Raw genomic sequence first — 22857 nt, 5'->3', positions numbered from 1 at the left:
GCTTGCTTCTTGGTCAGTTTGTTCGGCAATATGGGCATTTTCTTTTCCAGCATTTTAGAAACAAGGTCTCTTATGTTGAGGTAGGGACTACGCTCCCCTTTTGCGCCTCCACAAAAGACCTTTCGCACTCGATATGTAACAGGACTCAGTCCTCTCTCTACTTTTTATAATACAAAAATATCCGACCTTGTTAAAAAAAAAACATGCCCCTCTCCTTCAAAAAAGTGTTGTCCTCAACGCGTGATTAGTTCCAGATGCTTCTGTATAAATTTTTCATCCTCCCATGTATAATATTCAACGAGTAAGTTCTTCCACTTAATGAGACACTCTGAAATTAATCAATTTCATAGTTGTCGGGTTCTTGTTTTCGTGACTGCTTCAAGCTCAAATATGATTTTTCCTTCTTCATCAAGTTCTGGAAATATTGTTTGAACTGGGAGCTTGTCACCGATAACCTTCTTTAAGCATGAAACATGGAAATCTGGGTGTACTCGGGAAGATGTAGGTAACTCCAATTTGTATGCCATAGTACCAATCTTTTGCAACACATTCTATGGACCATAGTACTTAGGTGATAATTTATTATCCTTCTTAGCTTTCTTGAGGGACATTTTTTTGTATGGTTGTAGTCATAAAAATACCTAGTCGCCTACATCAAAATTTCTTTCACTGCAATGCTAATCTACCTGTTGTTTCATTCAATTCTACTCCAAATTGAGGTTATCCTTTAAGAGTTGGATAATTATTGTTGATTCTCGATGTGATCTTCCACTCCTTGAGCCTTAGAATGTACTCTCAAATATGATGTGATGGATGGTGCTTGATATCCATAAAGTGCCATAAATGGGGTAATTTTTGCTACAGTTTGGAAGGAAGTGTTATACCACCATTCAACTAGAGGTAACCACTTGACCAATTGTGTTTGTTTATCATATACAAAGCAACGAAGATATCCTTCCAAACATTTGTTCACTATCTCAGTTTTCCCGTAAGATTGAGGATGATAAGATGAGCTATGAGCTAATTGAGTACCAAGACAAGAAAATAATTTTGTCCAAAAATTTTCAGTGAAAATTGGATCTTTGTCACTTACAATAATATTTGGGTTTCCATGTAGCTTTTGAATTGTTTCCATAAATGAAGTAGCAACTCTACTAGCTTTAAAAGTATGAGATACTACACAAAAGTGTGCATACTTGGTTTTGTTAACTACGGCCACGATGACCCTATTTCCTTCAAACTTGGGTAAACCCATGATAAAATCCATTGAGACCTCCTCCCAACACCAACTTGGAATGGCTAAAGGTTGTAACAAATCCGAGATCTTAATTGTCTCAACTTTATTTTGTTGGAAAACCAAACATTCTGCCACAAAATTCTGAATATCAAATTTAAGGCCATCCCCAAAAAACTCCTTCTTGACCCTGTGGTAAGCTTTTAAAAATCCTGAGTGCCCTCCTAAGGGGGAGGTGTGCAATTCCAAAAGAGTATTTTGCTTGAGTTGGGAATTGTTACAAAGATATAAGTGATCTTTGTACCATAATGAATCATTTTTCCAGCTAAATGTATCAAATGTACTAGGATCTTGCTGCAACTTTTGAATGAGTGTCCTCACCTCTTTGTCATTCTTCCATTCATCTCTTTCTTCGGTTATACAATCAGTTTGGATAATAGAAATTGCACAAAACAATGCTTCCACATCCTCATCTTTCTTGAGAGTGCATCCGCAACAACATTTTGTTTCCTTTTTTGTAGATGATTTCAAAATCATAACCCAACATCTTGGTGACCCATTTTTGCTACTCTTTTGAAGATAATTTTTGTTCAAAAAAAGTATTTAAGATTGTCATCATCTATTTTTACCTTGAAGTTTCTTCCCATTAGGTAAGGTCTCCATTTCTTTAGTGCAAGTAGTATTTCCAACATTTCCTTCTCATAAATAGGTTTGTGTAGATAATTTCCTTTGATTGGACGACTTTCAAAAGAAATTGGTCTTCATTCTTGCATTAAAACAACACCAATTCCATTTCCTAATGCATCACATTCCATAATAAAGGTTTGTGTGAAGTCTTGCATAGTTAAGACCGATGCTTGACACATTTCCTCTTTAAGATGTTAAAAGGCCTTAGTTGCTTCTGGAGTCCAAGAAAATGCATCTTTCTTCAGTAATGTTGTTAGAGGTTTTGTTTGTTGGAAACAATGTTAATACTGAGAGGGGGGTGAATCAGTATTAAGGCTAATTTTATTTTTCATTCAAAATTAGCATCCATTATATGAAAGTAGCCTTTAATAAGCCATAACAACAATCATATAAATCAACACAATCATACACATCATGAGCAGCAAACACATGAGACATGAAGGTTTTACGTGGAAACCCTTTCGGGAAGACCACCAAAGCTTGTTGTTATTATTGATGTAAAATAAGGGCACCTACTCTATTACATCGATCTGTTTGTGAGCCACCACTCATAGGAAGCACCAACTCCTTTTGATTGTTTGCTAGCACCCACTAGCAAGAAGCACCAATTCCCTCCATTTGTAGACACTTGTCCAGCTTACCAGAAGCACCATGTGAAGCACCAAATTCACGGATTTGTTGCAAGCACCAACTTGCAACTCTTTGGATTTATGCAAGCACCAAATTTCAGGAGGCACCAACCCCTAAGCCTTCTCACGCACCCACTAGAGATGGAAGAACCAACTCCCTGTATGTAGGCTCCAACCCACACTCAAACAAGAACTCAATGTTCATTATTATTGGCAACCACTCTGCTTGATATCAACTATTTTCTCTTCATCCCTTGGCCCATGCAACACTCTGTCTCTGCTCACCCTGCTCACTCTATAGCAACCTACCGTCACCACCACAACATCATACTGCTCTTGGCCCTCTGTCCACTGCACACAACATCACACTCTTCTCGGCCTTCTTCCTCTATGTAGGCACCTTTGGCCTTTCGCATAGCAGCATTGGCTCTCTCTCGGGGTCTCTGCTTTTTGCTTAGGCACACTCAAGCTTTCACAGAAGAACATGCTTACTTATCCTCACACACAGTAGCACACACTCAGCACAACACTCTCCACATAGTTCCCTCAACAATGTTGTGTTCCCCACTTTTCTCATTTGATCTCATGGATCTTGATCTACTATTACACTCTACTCAATGTTGCCTCTACTACCTTTTTCCATACTGCACGAGTGTACCTCTGCATGGTTCTCCATTATGTTGTTTCATCTGACTAAGACACTATATTAAATCATGAGAATGGGATCCTGAGCATTCTCCATACTGAGAATTAAATCTTTATTCCATCTGCACACTCCAATGAGACCAATCATGAATTTTTTCTACATGCATAACATGGTTCTCCATCCTTCTTAACTCCTCACAGAGATCAGGGTGTACTTTTAGCATGGTTCTCATGTACTATGATCAAAATTTCTTCACTTAGCCATATTTTACATTTAATTCTTCATTAACATGCAAGAAATCTCAAGCATGGACATTCTAGAGTCAACTGCTACCTCTACAAATCATGGTCCTCTCTGTCTTGACCTAATGATTTCTGCAGCCACCATTACTCCTGGGACACCAACCTTCTGCACACATTTACTTAGTTGTCGACCCATTCATCCTCATACGCCTTCATATACCTATGTACAACAATATCAAATCTTCTTCATTTCATAACTTCTTATTAAAAAGATCTTACAAAATCGCAAAATCCTGATTGGCCTTTAGTTCCTTCTTAATTAGACTTTGATCGCATTCCTCCATGTGACCGTTGCCTATGACCACTGACTTCATTCTCCTCTGTATTGTAATATCGTATCTCATACATGTCATAACTTTCATTACAGTGACCTTTCGAAATCAAGAGCTTCTGATTTTACCTTTAGCTCCTTTTGCTCAGTTCCTTCTTGATTTACACCATGGAACCGAGAGTTATGACCAACGACTTAACACTAAGGTGTTAAGGCCTTCAGATCCTACTGGGGACCTATCTTCCTTTCTTGACTTCTCTTGCCCTTGGTTCTTTTGGGTTTCTACATCCAAACACCAACATACATCGAAGCCCCTTTCATTGGAACTTTTTCATAAAGCATTTGAGTTATGAAACTCTGAGCTTCGAAATTCTTCATAGCACTTAGGTGTTGACCTCGCTTTGCGCCCTTGGTCCTTTGGGTCTCCCTCGACCAAGTGCCACCAAATTGGAGCTCCCTGTATCAGGACTTTGTTCATAATTCAATTTCAGAGGAGTTCTGAATTACTCATAGCACTCAGGCACTAAGTCTTCTTTCTATGCCCTTGGTTATATGGATCCTGACAACCATGTGCCAACACCATCGGAGACCCTTCCATCGTACCTTTTTGACCTTCAAGATGGCATCATCTTCCATATTAAATCCCTAGTACCAATCAATTGTTTCCATGTGTCCAATTGGAGGAGAGAAAAAGGGTCCATCGGTCCTTGTTTTTTCAAATGATTTCCTTTGTTAATTACTCTTCCTTGAAAACCTTGGTGCTTTCAAATAATTTACAATTTATAAGGACTTATGAGGTTCTGAGGTTTTGATGGCCTTAACCTTCGAAAGTTCCAGTCTTCTCTAACCTCCGATGTTCCGATGACTTCCTGCTTCAAGGTTACGATATTGGGTCCCGATGTTCTCCTACTTAGGTATCAGATCAAAATTTTATTGAACCGAATTATAAAGGAGTTATGAAGTTCCTAACCTTAAATATTTCGATGGTCTCAACCTTTCAAGGTTCCGATAGGATCCACTCAATCCTTCTAATATCGAGTCCCAATTTCACCTACTACCCTGGTTCCGAGGTCCCGAAATTCATCCTCATCCTAAGTACTTTTAAGGTCCTTACTTCGGGAATCAATAAATTTTGATTCCAACACCCATTTATGGACTTCCACATACCATTGGAAAGATATTTTAGAGAAATTTCCACTGGAGAAGGTCTGATGCAGGCTTTGAGCCAATCTGCTGCCTGAAACATAGCTACAAACTCTCTGCCATTATTTCCACATTGGATCTTCTTCTTCTTCCTATAACCTACTCTTAGGAGGCATTTTGAAAGGTTCCACATACTATTGGAGAGTTATTTCAAAGAACTAACCAATTGTTTCAACTCCAAGACTATCTGAGATTATCTCTTGAGTCAGAACCTCCTCCAAATTCTAGGACTCCCAACCATCATAGTCATCTTTTTATGGCTTCTCCAATAATCCTACTACTGTGATGATTCTCTACAAATCATTGCAGCAACCATGGGTCTCCCCCTGATCTTGACACATCAAGCACATCAAAATAACTCAATTACCATCATAGCTAAGCTAGGGAACATAAAATCCAACATCTGCTGCCACAAACATCCATGTTATCTGGTTGAAATCAACATCAACGCTCTTGCCAACAGTGGGACAATACCAACTTCCCAACACATCTCCCAACATGAGTTTTAACATCAATGGCAACACACTTGCAACCATTAGCCATCCAGACAATGCCAATTGTCCAACAATATCTCCCTTTGGCATTGATGGCAACACCTCAACCTCATCACTTCACTAAGATGGCCAATCCTCATGTTGCTTCCACACTTCTCCAAGCATGATCTACCAATGGATTTATCTCCTCTACATGGGCCATCACAAATTCTCTCCCCCTTTGATATCAATGGCAAAGGGCTACAAGTTGCCTCTTTCTTCCCCATACAATCACTAAGGGTCTAGTTGCTGCTATATAAACTGGACATATGTGATATGCTCCACCTGAACATATACTACATCTTCTTTGACTTTCTCTAGTTCTGAATGCCTTATGCTATTGTTTCATCCTCTATGCTCACTTCTCCTGAGCATTTTAATCACTTCTCCCACTAAGAGCATACTTCTACAATAGGGACTGCTACTTCAATTATTCCAATTGCACCAAACATTTGATACAAGTTGGACAATGTATCAGGAAAAATCTTATATCCTTTTGTTTCAAAATAAATGCTCATTTTCACAAATAGGTTTTCTACACATTAACCCAATACTATCAATTGACGCAATGATACTAATTAAAGGTTAAGGAGCATGAAAATATTGAACCAATTGTGTTTCATGAACACATGGTTGTTAGGCACAATCAAACTCACAACTTAAATTAAACAGGGGTATTTCACCGAAGGTGAAAATATTTCATTTTTGCAACAATATTTCTTCTTGAGGATGATGATCATTGCCTGCTACTACTTACCAAAGAAACCCCCCCGATCTAACGCTCTATGATCTCCTACACTTGCTTCCTTTCTTCTGCGAGAGGATTGATCTTGTGGACCGAACATGATAGCCATAACCATGACAATGCATGTATGACCACATGCATCTAGCCCATTTGATCCAAGTTTTGAATCATGCTTTAATACCACTATGTAACGCCAACTCCCACATTTACCCACTTGCATCGGCTTGTCGGGGTAAACATGAGCATAGGGCTACTATGACATGAATGAACTCCCTAACTATAGTTAAGGATGTGGAATTGACCAACCAAAACTTTATTGACTTTCCTCGCGAGCTACAGGACCCCTAGGAGCTGATCCACCACTCTAGGTGCCCACCCTGAACCAACTTGACTTTTCAGTGACCTGGAATCCAAGCCGCTTGCATAAAAAGCCAACGATGTAAGCCTCCAATCACATGGATGGCCCTGCCTCCCAACAACTACAGTCTAAATAACCCAGTTCTATGCATGAGACCCCGAGATCTAAGCCTCTTTTTCAGGGCTAGGACCCAGACCTCTGCCCAGAACTTGATCGGAAATGATAAATGACACAAGGACAAGCCTTTAACACAAAACTTGGACAAGGAATTGACCTAACAGGGTCTAACCATGACAGTCATTCCATCAAAACACATAGTGAACATGAAATCTACAGGTTATGAATACATATCTTAACCAAGATATCTGAAACTTATCTGAGAATCATCACGAAGGTCTAATTTCCTCTCACAATAACTTCCTTAACATCTATTAAGTCATGCATTCAGTAACCATTCATATTCCAAACAAACATGATAATATCCATGACTAGAATTTGTCATAAAACCATGCTTATAACTAGCATATAACCAGATTAATAACAATGATAGAACAACCATCAAAGACAAATCATTACAAGTACATTTACTCATAAAATACACGAGGAACTTAGCTCTTATTAACATATGCAAAAACAAACCAAGTTAGGGACTTCCACGTACAACCCGACCATATATAGGGGTGAACCAAATCTTTCTTTTAGTCAATCACCCCTGTGCCATATTCCAAGCATGAATGTGGGATCTCATGGGATAAACTAATCCAAAAACAACTAAGGGGATCCAGAGGTTAAATCACCTACACCCTCACCCTACCGTGATCTCACCTAAATCGGTCTCAAGATCACAAAACCAAACCAAGCTTGGATGCCTTAGAATTTCTTCACCATCCCTTGAGGAATTTTCCTTTCTCCACTCAACTGTTGAGGGCTTCCCAGAGAAAACCATCTCCACCCCCAAACCTTGGGATTTTCCTAAGACCACCTCACCCAGATCCAAAAACTTTTGACAATGCAAAGCTTAACCAACAGTGAATCCCATCATTCCATAGCTATCCAAAAATGGAAAGGTAAGACTGAAACCACTATCAAACCCAACAAAACCCTTTCCAATGACAATAAATAGACCAAATACACACATGCATGTACCATGCATGCCAAAACCAGTTACAAAATCATACATGCAACCTGTTGCCTGCAAGTATTCCTATTGAATTTGCTTGTTCTGAATTTCCCTTGCTTGATCCTTGCTTTCATTTGCTTTCTTGTCCTTCCCTTGCTTTCCTTGTCCTTCATTTGCTTGCTTGATTTCTTCCTCCTCTTGGTGCTCTTCTCCTCTCTTAAATTAATTCCAAAACTAAACTGACAAAAAGCCCCAAATTGATTCTTTGATACCTTTTTATTCTTGTTGCCTCTAATTTCTTCATTGTCCTCCATTTTCCTTCAATTTCCTCCTCACATGCAACTTGTGACCTTTCACCTCCCTATTCTCCTAATTTCCTTTATTTTCATAAATAAAATGCCTATAATGTCTTTTTGCCTTTTCAACGATCTTGCCAATGCTTTTGCCAATTTCCCTTTATCCATAATAAACAACAAGTGATGCCCACTAGGATACTTTGCCCAGCATTCAACTTGGAATACATGTCCCATGACCTTGGTCTTATTTTTTCCTTATTAATTTTATTACATGAACTTTTAACCTAGGGCTTTTACACCCTTGGCCCAACGCAGTCCTCCTATATGGGGAGGTGTGATGGGTCTCTTTAATATATACTGAAAAGTGCATCTTAGCTAAGTGTGATGGGCCACACTGTCCACGAATAGGCAGTGCGTTGGGCACAGAAGGGTTCCAAAAATTCAAATTTTAAGTTATTTCTTCCCAAACAAAAATTACACATGTGATTTAATGTGTTTCTTTTTTTTCTATTTGCAGGTGTTTATCGGAGTGAAAATGGTGTTATATTAGAGAGAAAGGGAACATGAAATGCAAGATGTGATAGCAGCAAATGATCCAACCACAGTCAATGCATTAAGAAATTGTGGTATATTAAAGGTTTTCCAAATCCCGGGCATGAGGGACCAGATGGAATTGTTGTAGTATCTAGTTAGGGCTTGGGACGTACAAAGGCAAATTTTTAGAATTGGCAAGAACACGATCATAATAGATGTTGAAGACATCTATTTCTTGACCGAATTTTCACAAAGACAAGCTCCTGCCCAGATATTGAAGAGGCCCAATAAGAGGTTATAATCTACCCATATGCCTAAACTTCCACCTCAACTTGCACTCATGATATAAGTTGTTGTTAGGGGAAAAATTGTCTTTCGCACGATAGTGGATGAAAGTGCCTCTACTTGTCTCATGTCACTATAATGTTGGAAATAATTAGGTTCTCCACCGCTTAACTAGTCACCGACGACACTCAAAGTTGTTGATGGAAAAGGATTCAAACCTTATAGGATTGTAAGTTCATTACCAGTAGAATTAGCAGGCAAGAAAATCTTAGTAGAAGTGGAAATCATTAATGAATGGTTAGATTATCGCCTCTTATTGGGTCGTACTTGGGTTTATTGTATGGCATCTATAGTCTCATTCTATTTTCAGATAATTACTTTCCCTCATCAAGGGGGCATTGTAGCCATTGATCAACTTTCCTTTTTTTGTTGATTCCCAAACTACTGGTAATATACCACTTGTGGGTAAAACCCCACTTCCATATGATAATGTTGGGGTAGGATTATTAAAATATTCATCTTTAATGGGAACTTTCGCACTCCCTCCTCCCGATATTTCCACTATGGTTTCTCTGATTAATATGATTTTGTCTAGTACTATTACATATGATCCCTGTATAATACCTGAAAAATCCAAGATTAACTCTTATGGCGATCGTATGACGCTCAATCCTGTTGAGTTAGCTTATGAAGTTATTCACCTAGCCTGTTTTACAACTACTAAAACAAATAATTTAGTGAACTTGATTTACATAATTCTCAAGATTCAGGATTAGTTTAACATTCTGACCATTTCGATGATATCTCTCCTACAGATGAAATCCTCATGATGATTATGTCATCAGATGAGAAACCCTGGGGCGATAACCATCAGTGTTCCTCTTTTCTACCTCAACTGGAAATCCTTGAGAATAATTTTGCAAACTTATTTTCACCCAAGATTACTAAAAACCCTAAGAATCATTTCTCCGTTTATGAGGTTATTTATGAGAAAAAACTAGTGAGTATTGAGGAAATTGTTCCCCTTGATATCTCGATCAAACCCGAAATTGTTGAGAACATTCACATATGTGCATCTTGTTCTTCGAATGAGATTAAAAATTACAAGGCCCTATTTCAAGAATTACTTGATGTGTTTGCTTGGTCCTATGGAGAGATGTTAGGTATCGATCTGAGTATAGTAGTGCACGAAATCAAAACCTACCTGGATGCCAAAGTTTTTCGACAATGATTACATCCAGTGCATCCAAAGAAAGTTGTTTCAATTAAAGAAGAAGTTGAGAAGCTTTTACGAGCTGGTTTTATTTAGTCTATTCCATTAACTGATTGGGTGTCAAATATCATCCCCATAATGAAAAACATGGTACAATACGAATGTGTGTTGATTACAAGGACATTCATCGAGCTTGTCCAAAGGACAACTATCCAACCCCCTTTATCAACCAAATTGTTGACAATTGTGCCAGAAGTGAAGTTTTCTCATTCATGGATGGATTTTCCGGCTACAATCAAATGAACATACTCCCTTCCGACCAACATAAAAGTGTTTTCATCTATTGTGGGGTATGTTTGCTTATCACAAAATCCCTTTTGGTCTTAATAATGTAGGGGTGACTTTCCAACGAGCTATCAATTATGCTTTCCATGAAATTAAGCATATCATGCAACCATATCTTGATGACTTTCCTACTCATTCTAAACATCGTCAAGATCATCCCATGCATCTCAGAGCAATTTTCTTGTGATGTTGATCCAGATCTTGCGGGGGGGAGAAGATTTAGGATACCTGAAGACGAGGAGAAATGATACAATATTCAAAATAAGTATTGAACATAGAAGGAACATATCCATTCGAGAAACCATTTTTTAATTGAAAGAAACTTTTGGCCACTACATTGTGGAGGGCCAATTTGTCCTTTTACAAAGTGAGGCTCATTATTTATAACCTTCTTGAGTTACAATACCATGGGTAAATACCATGGGTGGATGCCACTTACAATACCATGGATAAATTCCATGGGTGGATAAATACCATGGGTGGGTGAATACCATGGGTGGATGCCAATTTCCATTCGGATCATTCCTCCCCCCTTAAGAAGCAATGGTCACCATTGGTGAAGTTCCCTTTTGAGAATCCTTTGTTCATTATGAAGAGCCACTAAAGAGAAGAGTTGTGTGTGGTTGACCAATAACTATGATGGACAAAGTTTTGAGGATAGAGATACCTTATAATGCTTGTGACCAACTATGATATTGACAGTGTGCGGTCTAGAAAATGGACTTCAATGAACTGTGGGTTTGTGGATGACTCATAACCATAAATAACAAATATCAAAGGATAGAGATACCCTATAATTCTTATCACCAACTGTGATGCTAACAGTGTGTGACCTAGCAAATGGAATTCGATGACAAGGGTTTTTTGTGGTTGACCCATAACCTTGGGCTTATGGGTGCCCATAACCATGATGAATGAGGGTTTGAGGATAGAGATGTCGTGTAATGCTTGTGGGCCAACTGTGAAACTGATAGTGCATGGCCTAGCAAATGGACCTCAAGATAGTTTACTTGTCGATCAACCTAGTAGAAATCTAGTAGCTTATATTTGTAAATTTTCACTATCTAGTGAGAGGTTGTAAAAGATTGGAAATTCCTCCATGGTGGAATGCATTTAATAATATTTCTTTTAAATTGTGTATTACTCCTTTGTTGTAAGGATTTTCTCTTCTATCATGTTGATATCTGAAATTTTGATTTGTCCTAATCAAGTAGAGATACATTGTTGTAATTCCACCAACAAATCAAACTGAAAATAATGTGTACCATATAAGCACAAATGATGCAAGTTTTTTTTTATATGGATTTCTAGGATATAACATCATTTGTTTCCATAATTTTCCTAACATACATAAAGCAAGAACAATAGTTACACAACTCAATGGATTTCCCTACCCATGGGAAATGATGATTCAAATGCTTCATAAAATTATTGTATATAGAGTAGTGGAAACATCGTGGTGGACTATACAATGTACACGTATCACAATAATTTTTCTGCACTGAAATACCATTATTTTGTAAGAGGTAATTGTCAATGTGGAGTCTTCCCACCTATAACCTTCTTCATGCTCAGGCGGGAGTATTCCAGGATCCCTTCCGAATGTGAGAAGAAGAAGAATTAGAACATATATTGTGAAGACCACTGCAATAACCAATATGGAGACTCCAACATGATGTGAAAACTTGTCCAAAATTTCTTTTGCAACGAACACACATAATATCGTTGCAGGATTGAGGATGAGAACAAATGTCAAAAATAGTGACCTCACACCTCGCCCAAATATAAACCTCCTATCAAAGAAAAAAAACCATTGCTTATTTTCCAAGCTTGATGTCCTCTCTTCTTGCTCCCAAAGTACTTGTCTATCTGAATAGAAAAAGTTTGAATCCCACTAGAACCTCTGTGCACCAGGAAGTTCTCATCTATGGACATGTGACTTTTCATAAAAACTATAGACCGTACAGTGCACGCAAACTATGGAAGGGTTGTGGTTTCATGTAATTAAATGTCTTTTGGAACAAGAAGACATGCCCAGATAGAACTAACATATTTTCTGCATACCCTCCTCTAAGAAGTGTGCAAACCCCATTGCCAACTTTCCAGGTCTATACATTTTCATCGACAAGTTCAATAATGCCTGAGAATTCAAGGTCAAGATAAGGCAGTGTGCCTCTGGGCAACGGCTATGCATGTCGCCTTTGGAGGGTATCTACCTTATTCGTTGTTGATATTTTCATCAGAACTTCATCATTATTGAGTTGAGAATCATCTAGAACTTGTATTTGCAAAACATCTGCATCTCCTGGAGTCGTTATTGCCACTGCTTTCATTTTTCTCATCTACCCTAACATATTTTCATACACAAGATGATTTGCTAGCCGAGGATGTTGGTGTGGTCGAACATAAACCTGTGCTTTAGAATGCCTGGATTTTCTGGTCAGATTGGAGTGGAAAATATTGAGTGAGGATGGACCACCGAGGGCTTGGTTACAATTTGATGCTTTGTCACTGAGAGTTTTAGAAATAAAAAGGAAGGGGATCATGGAGACCCTTCTACAGAGTTACGGATGCTTAGTTAATTGATCGACAGAGTTGTGGTATGGCTACGGGGTGAGTGATATCTATGCATGGAGATCATTTGAAAGGGGAAGTGAAATCCTTAGGTGCATGGAATGCTGAGGAAAAAAGCAAATGATGTGTTTGATGATTCATGTAATAGCTCAATTAAGTGTTGCTCTACGGTTTCACAAGGTGAAACATATTAATGGTGCATGGGTGTGCTTTAGCCTGTAGTTGTGTTGATGAAAATGTCTTTGGTAGAGACTCCTCTAGTGGGTGTCTCATTGGTGAGAGCCTTGTTGATAATCCATGCTTCGAGGCTCCAATTAATGGTCTAGTCGCTTCTCCTGCAAATATAGCTCCCTAGTTCGCAAGCTAATAGAATCGTTGGAACGTGTAGACAGAGTGAGTTTATCATGGAATTGTCTACTCAACCCTGATCATAATTGTAACTAGAAAAAAAAAAATAGGAAGAATAATATCAAAGACACTCCAAGGGCCAGATCTGGTTGCCTCGAGAGTCAAATATTAGATCCATCACAACGATCGATATCAATGTAAATGAGGAAGGATTGGGTGTGGTGCTCTGATGCATTGCAAGATGGATTCATAATGTCACACCACACTTTTATCAAGAAAAGAGAAGACAAGATGGATGGAGTGCTTCCTCCATCCAATTCTTTTTTTTTCCAAAATCTTGTTCACAACTTCACAAATCACGGGAATTTGGAACTCGAAATTTGACAGGAAGAGTGCGTCCACTAACAGTGAGTGTATTGGATAAGCCAAAAGATGCTTTAATCTCCCAGACGTAACCCCTCCATGTGTTTTCAATTGCTGGAAGTACAAGATCACCTTTTTCCACTCTCAAGGCTGGAGCTGAAAACAATGCTCATTCGGTAGATTTGAGAACTTTCAGCGGAGGCCCTTAAAACCCTAATTACGATGGAGTCATAACTTGGCTCTAATACCACTAATCCAAATCTTGGGAGGGGACAAGATTTAGGATACCTAAAGACGAGGAGAAATGACACAATATTCAAAATAAGTATTGAACACATAAGGAAGATAACCATTCAAGAAACCATTTTTCAATTGAAAGAAACTTTTGGCCACTACATTATGGAGGACCAATCTATCCTTTTACAAAGTGAGGCTCATTTTTTATAGCCTTCTTGAGTTACAATACCATGGGATAATACCACGGGTGGATGCCACTTACAATACCATGGGTGGATAAATACCATGGGTGGATAAATACCATGGGTGAATGAATACCATGGGTGGATGCCACTTTCCATTTGGATTAGATGTTGGCACTATAAGATATGATTAAATCCACACAAATGTGTCTTTTGTGTCAAATTTGGCCAGCTCTTGGGCTTCATTGTGTCCAAGCAATGGATCCGTATTTGTCCATTAAAAGTTCAAGGAATTCTTGATTTGTCTACTCCTTCTACTCTGGTTTAGTTACAATGCCTACAAGGTAAGGCTAACTTTCTACGCGGTTCATCCCTAATTACATTGAGATTACTAAAGGTTTTACCTTATTATTGAAAAAAGGGGTTCCCTTTCGTTGGGATGATACTGCACAAAAGGATTTTGGTGCCCTAAAGAACATATGATCTTGTGCATCATTAATGTATCCCCCCGACTATCATCATGGTTATTTCCTATATCTTATTGTATGTGTTACGACTATCGCCATGGTAATGGTACAAGAAGATGACTCGAGTGACGAACATCTTATTTACTACTTGAGTCGTAATTTAACAGATACTGAGACCAAGTATTCTCACATTGAAAAGTTAGCTTCGGCAGTCGTGCAAGTTGTCCAAATGTTTCACCACTATATACTGCTTCACAAGGCTATTGTCATTTCTAATTGTAACCCTGTGACTTACATACTATCGCGTCGACTGCTTGGAGGAAAATACTCGAAGTGGATTGTTATCCTCCAAGAGTTCAATTTAGAGTTTGTTAATTAAAGATATAATAAACCCTTATTCTTTGTGGAACTGATATGCGACCTTCCCTCTCCTCATTCAGAACCAACAACTGACGATCTTATTCATGTTGAAACGTTGTTTCTGATTGATTCCTTTGATTAGTGGTATGGATATATAATCATTTATCTCTAGACCCAAACTTTCTAGCCTAGAACCACTCGTTTTGATCAACATCATATTCGATACTAAGATCGTCATTATATTGTTGAGTCCCAAACCTGCACTTCCCTATATACCTTTTCAGCCTTCTTTTCCATTTACTTCATCCACCAAGCTATCAAATCATTGCATATTAGTCTAAAAAGAGCTTATGAAATGGTTTCCTAACTATGTTTATGACTGCTGTTTGATTTAGATTTTTGTTCAAGCAGCTGCGGAAACTTGTCACTTTCCGCAGCCAGCTCAAGTTTCCGCAGCCATTTTGTTAAAGACTATGTTACAGGTGTCCAATGGAGAAACTAGCCACATGGGCAAGCTGCAAGTGACATGTACATGGAGCGTGTCCCCTCAGTTCAGCCAAATCACTCATAAACAGTCATGGTCAAAGACGGTCAAAGGAAGGGCCAAACCAAGAGTTTTGCGGTGGCACGGCTCTGTTTTGCCCACGTGAAGGTTTGTGTGGCACGATCCTCAATTTCCGAAGGTATTGGCACACCTGTAGATCAACCCGTGAACTGAATCGAGTAGCCACCACTCCATGGATTTAACTGTCATGATTACCATAACGCTAGATCTCAAGCCATGGAGATTTACGTGTCTGTTTGGCAGCGTAGAATCTAGGAATTAGTTGCAGCATTTTCACTTATAAATAACGTGTTGGTATACGCTGGATAGTTAGCTTTTCAGATGTAATTTTGACTGTTGTTATAAACCCACTGTACTGTGCTTTACTCTTGTCTTATTACTGCACTTTAATATATGAGAAGACAGCATTCCTGAATTCGATTTGTGACTGAGTACTGACTGGCTGAGGTTGCAGAGGGCCCCTGTACACCAAGGCTCTGTATAGTTTCTTACTTGCTTTCATTTACTGCTTTTATAATCATTAGCTTGTATATATTATGTTGTTCTGATGTTCATGGTTAACTGCTGTCCATATTTCCTTTTATGTTAACTGTTAGCTGATCAGTGCTTTTCTTACAGGTTTTGTAGGCAGCCCAGGAAAATTTACATATTTTTAATGACTACTGACATGAGATCATCTTGTCCTTTCTGTTGATTTTCATTTACTGAGTTTTAATTCCAGCATTGTCATTTCTTTCAGTTTTGCTTTGCTTATTTACTTTTCTGCCACTTAGATATCATATTACTCATCTGTTTATGATTTCCTTTCTATAGCCAAGCGATTCAATTAGTGAGGAATCAGAATATTACTTGATGTAGTATGATTTAGTTTGCTTTCATGCAAGTTAGAGATTAAACTACTTATGTCATTTTCAAGAATTGAAATATGAATGAGTAGTTAAATCTTAGTTTCATTTTATGAAATTTGATTTCCTGCAATTTAGATATCATATTACTCAGCTTGTTTATGATTAGTTCCTATAGCCGGAGCGAGTCGAAAGGTGAAGGGTCAGAATGTGGGTTGAAGTAGTGTGATTTAGTTTGCTTTGCTTTCAGTCTTTGAGTTGCTTTGAGTTCAGTTTTTATTTTCTTTTTCACACAGCAGTAAGGATACTGGGCCATTGTCACTAGTTCATTGTTTTGATACATTTATTTCCTTTTGAGAATTGATTTCATCACAATTAGTTTGAAACCTTCTTTTGAGAACTTTAAAGTTTGGAAAATCATTGTAGAAATCACCATTACCATTCATACTTGAATCATTGTAGAAATCACCATTACCATCCATACTTAACTTTCAATTTCGCCATCTCACACTAGGGAATCCACATAAGATAAACCCAAAAACAAACTAAAAAACTCAAAAACGACAAAAGACTAAGAAATCAGTTATCTTGTACATACAGTGCACTTCACTTCAACAGTTTATGACTCCCGGATTGACATTTTAAATAGCAATTTAGGATACACTAAATTGACCAAACATTTTGGCGTCGTTGTCGGGGAAGTGAAACTAGGTAGCCAATTTCTTAAAAAAAAAAAAAAAAGGAAATTTCAAGGAAGGAAAATTGATAACCTCTCAAAGTATGCTCTCCTCTTGCACTTAGTATGAACTGGAGGATCAGAAAAGAGAAAGTTATTGGTTTAATAATTTCTTGAGTATGCTCTCTTCTTGCACCTAGAGTGACCTGGAAGATCAGAAAGAGAATTATTAGCCCAACTTGAAGAAAAAAAGAAAGAAAAAATGACATGCATAGAGCAAGAGATTCTAGGGGAAGGTTTTTAGCTAGGGCAAAGAGTTCGATTTTTACAACTCCATCTACTTCAACGAATAGACAAGAGACACCTCCATCATCTCCAACTCACACTCCTAGCCTTAGGATTCCTGGAATTCAAGAGGCAGTAGTTGAATTAGGAGACTCTCCCACACCATCCATCGAATCTGAATTAGGAAAAGATCCTTTCTTTCTTTCTACAGGGAGACACATTGTAATTGAAGAAGTAGAATCACCTGAGGAAGAAGAGGGAGAAATTCCTCCTCGTTCGCCATTAGTAGAGGAACCAGAGGACTCTGAAGTCTCTGAGGAAACTACCATGATAGAGGAAGTAGTAAACGGATTTGGTAGAGGTAGAGGTAGAGGAGGAGGAGGAGGAAATAATGGAGGAGGTAGAGGTAACAATGGGGGAAATAGGGATGGAGATAACTCATTCGGATTTCCTATAGTCGATGAGGATTCTCGAGCAACAATGAAAAACATTTCACCATCTGTCATCCCAAACTTTCATGGGTTAAGAAATGAGGATCTTGAAACATTTCTATTTGAGTTTGAGGTTGTGTGTCGAACTTATGATTATCTGGAAGACTCTCAAAAACTCAAACTGTTTCCTTCAACATTGAAAGGAGCTGCTTTGAAATGGTTCATGGGATTACTCACTCAATCCATTAGGACTTGGAATGATATGAAACAAACATTTTTGGATAGATACCTGGACTATTGTATGCCCACCAATCACAAGGATGAAGTATTCAAAATGGTGCAAAGAGAAGATGAAAACTTGGAGGATTTACTTGAAAGATTTCAATACAACCTGAAAAGAGCAAAAATGAGTAACTTAGATGAGGAAACCTTGAAAGCCCTTCTATTAAAATCCATTAGAGATGAATGGATAGATATTTTGAACATGATGGGAAAAGGAGATATATCTCAACTTCCACTTCATGATATAGCAGAGCTATGTGTCCATCTCTCAAGGGGAAAATCTAAAACCGGAAAAGGGCCTAGAGATCCTTCTCTCATTAGAGCAAACAAATCTGTAACTGGATCAGTAAGTAGGGCTGAGATTGGCAATATGCTTGATGAATTCAAAACTGATATCTTAGGGAGTCTTAGTGAGCAACTAGACACCCTTAAAATACAAAACAAGCAGAAAGCAAAAGCTGAAGCTTTGGCCATCTTTTGCCCAAAATGTAAAAAGAAACATGCTCTAAGGGAATGTCCCTTGGATGCAAAAGTTGTAGAAACATGTGTGATTTGTTCAGAGAATCATGAGACCAAGGATTTTCCTTCAATTCCTGGGCTCAAAGCTGTCTTTCAAGAAGATCCAAATACAATTGAATCTCTCTGTTTTGTTGCAAGGAGACCTTGGCAGGGGCAACAAAACCAAGGGTTTAACAACTCTATGAACTTTCAAACCCCACAAAATTGGAATCCTTGGCAACAACCTTGGTCCCAACCTCAAAATCCTTTTCAATCATGGGTACAAGGTATGCAAAATCCTTATGGGAGATTTGCTCAATTTTATCAATATCCTCCATCTTTTCAAAACCAACAAGCTCCACAACTTCCAAATCAAAATCCACAACTATCATTGCCATTTCCACAACAACAACAACCTTCTTAATAGAATCCAAATTCTCAACTCTTGCTTCCATTCCAACAAAAGCCAAATCAACTACCTTCCCAGCCATTGCCAAACCCCAACAATAAAAACCCTCAAAATGCTTACATGGTAGAAGGTCAACAATTTCATACCTATATGATAGTCCCTCTCAATGATGTACAACTCAGATCTAGTAGAGTTTTAGATAAGCCTTCTGTAGATACTCAAAAGCAAAGCATTTCTGAGGAAGATTCTCTTGAAGCCAATAAAGGTTTTGAAGCATCTCTTCAAAACCCAAGCACTCAAAAAGAAAAAGAAAAAGAGTCAACCCCCACAACTCCTATAGTTGAGCAACCTGCATCTTCATCCACACCTCCTTTTCCTGAAAGATTACAAATTGACAAAGGGGTGGAAAAACAAATCTTGTTGCCTGACTATGATTTTCTAGATGAATTGAAGAATGTTTGTATCAAGATTCCCTTGTTACAAGCCATTAGAGAGATTCCTATTCTAGCAAAAACAATAAAGGAGTTGAGTCTTAAAAGACCAGGAAGGAAACCAAGAGATACAAGAAGAATCCACCTGGTAGGAAAAATTGCAGATATCATGATGGGAAAAATTACTATGCAGAAGTATGTAGATCCCGGTAGTCCGATTGTCAAAACTCACATGAATGGGGTAGAAATTCCAAATACTTTGATTGATTTAGGGGCTGCTATCAACATTATGAGTAGACAGACTATGGAATAGCTGAAACTTCCTAATCTTCTTTTTACACCTACTTTACTGCAACTTGCAGATCGATCAATTATCAAACCAGATGGTGTATTAGAAGACATTTCGGTCTCCTTAGACTCTTGGGAATATCCAGTAGATTTCATGATTTTAACTCCCAAGAGTAATTTAGGAGGACACCCTCTCATCTTAGGAAGACCTTGGCTAGCCACAGCTGATGCTTTTATCAGTTGTAGGTCTGGGGATATGTATATCTCTGATGGTAATTCAACAAAGAAATTCAATCTGTATCCTCCAGCAAAAGCAATTACAGAAATAGGAGATAATGAGTGGGTTGATGATGAGGATACTATACAACCTGTCTTTACCATTTCTGAAATCAGTGAAGATAGTCAAATTCTGAACACATTAGAAAACTTTGAAACATATTTAGAATATGACCACACACAATTTCAGTTAGATTCTGACATTGAGTATCTATCATCTAGACAAATGTCTCTTTTCTCTATGGAAGAGTTTGGTAGTTCTGCCATTGAGATCTTTCCAGGTAAAACATTGAATATCAACAAAAACTTGGAAAGATCACAACAGGGAGAGCTAACCAAAATCTTGCAAAAACATTCTACTGCATTTGCATGGGAGTATACTGATATGAAAGGTATTGACCCTAAGACTTGCATTCATCACATCTACATTGAGGAAAACAGTAGACCAATCAGACAACCTCAGAGAAGGATGAATCCAAACCTTAGGGAGATAGTGAAAGAATAGCTCCAAAAACTACTCAATGTAAACTTCATTTATCCAATTTCAGATAGCCGATGGGTTTCTCCTTTGGTTATAGTACCTAAAAAGAATGGTAAATGGAGGGTATGCATTGATTACAGGGAATTGAACAAAGCGACTTTGAAAGATCACTTTCCTTTACCCTTTATTGATCAGGTATTAGATACTTTAGCAGGCAAAAAGTATTTTTCATTTTTGGATGGTTTTAGTGGCTATAATCAGATTCAGGTAGCACTTGAAGATCAAGATAAGACCACATTACCTGTCCATGGGGTACTTTTGCTTACCGAGTACTTCCTTTTGGATTATGTAATGCACCCGCAACATTTCAAAGGGCAGTACTAGGAATCTTTTCTGATCTAATCCATGATTGTGTAGAGGTTTATATGGATGATTTTACAGTTTATGGTAATTCATTTGAAGAGGCATTAGAGAATTTGGAAAAAGTCCTTATAAGGTGTAAAGAAATAAACCTTTCATTGAGTCATGAAAAATGCTTTATGATGTTTACTGAAGGGATTGTTTTAGGACATCATATTTCAGGGGATGGGATTAAAGTTGATAGATCAAAAGTTGAAGTCATCTCCAAGTTGCTTATTCCAAATTGTCAGAAAGATGTTAGAAGTTTCCTTGGATTTACTGGATACTATAGAAGATTTATTGAAAACTTCACCAAAATAGCATCTCCACTCTTCAAATTACTTACAAAAGACTATGAATTCAAATGGGATCGTGATTGTCAATCTACATTTGAAACTTTCAAAACAAGAATATCTGAAGCACCCATTTTGAGAGGGCCAAATTGGAAACTTCCTTTCCATATTTCTACAGATGCTTCAGATACAACTCTAGGATCTGTGTTGGGTCAAAAGGATTTAGTTCCTTATGCCATTTACTACACCAGTAAAAATTTGACTCCCACCGAGATAAACTATACTGTGACTGAAAAAGAATTCTTAGCTGTTGTTCATGCAATCAATAAGTTTCGACATTATATAACAGGCTATGAAACTTTTGTCCATACTGATCATTCTGTAATTAGATATCTAATGAAAAAACCTGTTACTAATGGCAGAGTTACAAGATGGCTCTTACTTTTACAAGAATTCAATATTACTTTGTTGGATAGACCAGGGAAACAAAATACAGTAGCTGATTTCTTGTCTAGAATCCAAAATACTAATGAAGATTCTCCTGTAGAGGATAAGTTTCCAGATGAATATTTATTTGCAGTAACTACTAAGACTCCTTGGTATGCAGATATTGCTAAATATTTGGTTACAGGAAAGCTACCTCCACATTTATTTCCTAGTGAAAAAAGAAGAATTATTCAGGAGAGTTCGAATTATTCATGGATTTCTAATGAATTGTTTAAAACAGGGCTAGATTGTGTGATCAGAAGATGTGTTCGGGAAGATGAAATGCCTGACATCCCCAAGGCATGTCATGATGAACCATGCAGTGGACACTTTGCTGACAAAAGGACAGCCTATAAAATCCTTTCTTTAGGATATTATTGGCCTTCCCTTTTCAAAGATGCAAAACAATATGTCAGAAGGTGTGACAGCTGCCAAAGAGTTGGGAGACCGACTCTTTCAAATGAAATGCCATTACAACCACAGGTCCTCATCGAACCCTTTGAAAAATGGGCTTTAGATTTCATTGGACCGATTAATCCACCATCTAAACAGAAGAAGTATATATTGGTATGCACTGATTATGTCACTAAATGGGTAGAAGCCAAAGCATTGCCTTCTGCCACTGAAAATTCAGTTGTTCATTTTCTTTATGAGGATATTTTTACTCGTTTTGGTGTCCCAAGAGAAATTGTGACAGATCAGGGAAGTCAATTTACATCTAACTTGATGGAGAAGCTGATGGAAGAATACAAAATCAAGCACAGAAAATCTACTCCTTACCATCCGCAAGAAAATGGCCAAGTGGAGTCTACAAATAAAGTTCTTGAGAGCATCATCACCAAAACTGTCCATCTACACAGAAGAGATTGGGCAAAGAGGCTTCTTGAAGCCTTGTGGGCCTACAGAACTACATGGAGGAATACAGCAGAACATTCTCCCTATGAACTTGTTTATGGGAAAGAAGTTCTGCTCCCCATTGAGTTTCAAGTCAAGACTTTCAAGATGGCAGTCTAGTTGGAGATGAATCTATCAGAAGCCCAAAAGCACAGAATGGAGCAGCTGAATGAGCTAGATGAGATCAGATAAGAAGCAATTTTAAGGACTGATCTAGTTCAACATCAAAGAGCTAATTGGCATGACAGATATATCAAAGAGAAAAAGTTTCAAGAGGGAGATTGGGCGCTACTGTTTGATTCCAAGTTTAAAGACTTCAAAGGTAAATTTAAGACCCATTGGCTTGGGCCATATGAGATTGACAAATTCTTTAACAATGGAGCGGT

At 38.0% G+C, this 22857-nt stretch overlaps 1 pseudogene; it reads right to left on the bottom strand.

The window, feature by feature from the left end:
* Positions 1–12168: 12168 nt before the first annotated feature.
* On the bottom strand, positions 12169–12734 carry LOC149138459 (uncharacterized; annotated as a pseudogene).
* Positions 12735–22857: the final 10123 nt, after the last annotated feature.

The sequence above is a fragment of the Pinus tabuliformis genome, chromosome X (genome assembly GCF_031772625.1).
Source record: "Pinus tabuliformis cultivar Carrire ecotype Pingquan chromosome X, CPIR1, whole genome shotgun sequence".
Classification (NCBI taxonomy): domain Eukaryota; kingdom Viridiplantae; phylum Streptophyta; class Pinopsida; order Pinales; family Pinaceae; genus Pinus; species Pinus tabuliformis.
The sequence above is the reverse complement of the archived record's forward strand: the minus strand, read 5'-3'. Positions and strand labels throughout refer to the sequence as shown.